Raw genomic sequence first — 2,568 nt, forward strand, 5'->3', positions numbered from 1 at the left:
GAGTTAAACTCTGTATTAAAGGACTATTGAGTTACAGGGGAATTGGCCATATCAGGTAGCTAGTGACATAGTACCAGTTGTGAAAATTTAGATAAATGAGTTGACAAATGGATTCATTGAATATGTTAATATTTTGAATGAGAAGACAATTCACCAGGATAATATACCCACATGTATGTTGATCTGACAAAAACCACAGACTGACATCAAATGGATAAAAAAATACTGGGGAAAAAGTGAAAATGCCAACCACAATAACAAGGTGGGTGGGCTGGGTGGGAGAGCACATTTAAGGCATCTAAAAAAAAAAATTCCACATGGCTTTGGCTTATTAAAATATTTTACACTATCTTTTTTCTTTTTAAAGAAGATTTGAAAGCACCTAAAAATCAAGCAGATTGTTAAAAAAATCCCGCATGGCAAATTCAGTTTGTAAGCGTCATTCAGATATTTGTCAAGGAAAATAAAGAAGCCTCTGCCCATGAGATTGCACATGGTGGAAGAGGTCCTTCCAACCCTGTCTATCTTATGCTGGATGGCAGCCCAGAGGTTCGCTGTGCAGCAGATACAATCAAGGTGTTACTCTCTGGAAGGGAAGGGACTGTGGAATTTCCACTGGTTGGCGAGCAACCCAGCTTTAATTTTTCCAGATACTCTGCATGTACAGGCTTATGACACTGGAGAACTTTGATGGCATCCTTTATTTTGAACCACTCTGTCTTCCTTCCTGTATTAACAGAATCTTCCCAGTCTTCTAATATTTCAGTGACATTAAGGACATAGACATATACCCTGTGCTTTCTGTCTTGGTTCTCAAATATGCCCAGGAATCTGCCTGACTTTCCTTTGACTCCAGCCTCTTGGTAAGCCTCCCTCACGGCAGCACCGGCAGGCTCCTCCTGGGGCTCCAGTCCTCCTCCTGGGCCAGTCCACTGGTCCGGGACCGAAGCCTTCCCACCTGCAGCACCTCGTCCTCCTGCTCGCTCCGGAAGCACAGGGACGCCGCCCGCTTCTTGAAGCCCTCGCGGTCCTAGGTCCGCGGCCTAGGGGGGCTTGGACCTCATCGCAGAGGCGGGCTCTCGCTGCCGCGGCCCCTGCGGAGGCCGCCACCCCGCCGGGGCGCGGGGGCGAGGGCGAGTCGGGGCCCAGGGCGACGCGGCCGGCCAGTCCCGGAGCCGGCGGCCGCTCCGACGCGGGGCGGGGCGCGAGGGCTGGTCCCTGCAGCCCGGGCGCCTCGGAGGGAGCGCGGCCTCCGCCCGGGCGTCTGTGGCTTTCCCCGGAGCCCGCCGCCCGCTCGCCCCGGTTCCCACAGCTGCCGCCGCCTCCCAGGGCTGAGCGGGGCGCGAGGTGCGGGGAGTCGGCTGCAGGGGCTCCCGCCGGCCCGGCAGCAGTGCCGCGGCAGCGCGAGGCGTTTGGTGTCGGCTGCGGGCCGTCCCGTCAGGGCCCTCTGACGTGCTGCGTGTGCACAGGTGGCTGCGCGGTGCCCGTCAGTGCGCCGCCCGTGGCGGGGTCTGTGTTCGGGAACGGGTGTGTTTGTGGCTGCAGTTGCCGCAGTTCGTCCCTGCCCTCCAGACCTCCCCAGCCCCACTCTCGGCCTCGTGGTCCTGGCATGCCCGCTGCTTCGGCCCCGGATGCTTCCTCTGGGCTCCGCCCCCAGCACGTCCACGTCACGCCTGCTGCCTTAGTCCTGCAGAAATCCTGCGCTTTGGGTTTGTGCCACCTTCTGTAAGTTGAAAGCTTCTGGACCAAGTGCGACAGTGAGATGGAGTCAGAAGAGGAGTTGAGCAAAGTGATTTCTGTCCTGTACCTCTTTTTTTTTTCCTACCTTTTCAAGCTATTATTTCAAGATGCCTTTCTGAGGGCAAGGTTTAAAATTCACTCCCTTAGCTTTGCTGTTATTCTTCATTTCTAATAAATTGGGAACTACAAATACTCTACTTTTAAAAATGGTTGTATACGTTTACTCATTTGTTTTGGAATAAATTTGATGAAGATGAGTTTATGGGAAAGCAAAGTGTGACCAGGGGTTAGGAATTTAAGTGGAAAATTGAATCTTCCTGAAGCTTTCCACATTTCATTAGATGTTAAATTCTACAGTGAAGTTTCATATGATTATTAACTATAAGTATATTCCTAAATATCGTGGTTAAACTGTTATTAAATCATATATCATAAAGCCATTAATATTTTTACATAATACAGTTGTTTGATTATTGAATTTTTCTTGTGAGATATTAGTCAGCAACCTCAGTTTTTTCTTTTAGTGATTTTGTAACAAGAATAAAAATATATTTTAAATCTGTGTGACACAGTTTTATTAAAATGACTTGAGAGTGTATGAGCATTTTTCAGTTTATTTTCTTCTTTCACATTATATTTTTAATTTTGTGTCCTTCTACATTGTATTCTAAAATTTGGAACCGATTGATATGTGCTTTTCACTTCACTATCATGAGGGATGTTTTTTCAAATGAAACTGAAAAATTTAGTAATTCATCTTTTGTCAGTATTAAAAGCAGACCAGCTAGGCTCCTTTGTGCCGCAGTAAAAATAATACCAGAACATAAG

At 48.2% G+C, this 2,568-nt stretch overlaps 1 pseudogene; it reads right to left on the reverse strand.

Moving 5' to 3' along the window:
- Positions 1-276: 276 nt before the first annotated feature.
- Positions 277-1,611, reverse strand: LOC116152166 (diphosphoinositol polyphosphate phosphohydrolase 2-like; annotated as a pseudogene).
- Between the last annotated feature and the right edge of the window lie 957 nt (positions 1,612-2,568).

Source organism: Camelus dromedarius, unplaced genomic scaffold, assembly GCF_036321535.1.
Source record: "Camelus dromedarius isolate mCamDro1 unplaced genomic scaffold, mCamDro1.pat HAP1_SCAFFOLD_117, whole genome shotgun sequence".
Classification (NCBI taxonomy): domain Eukaryota; kingdom Metazoa; phylum Chordata; class Mammalia; order Artiodactyla; family Camelidae; genus Camelus; species Camelus dromedarius.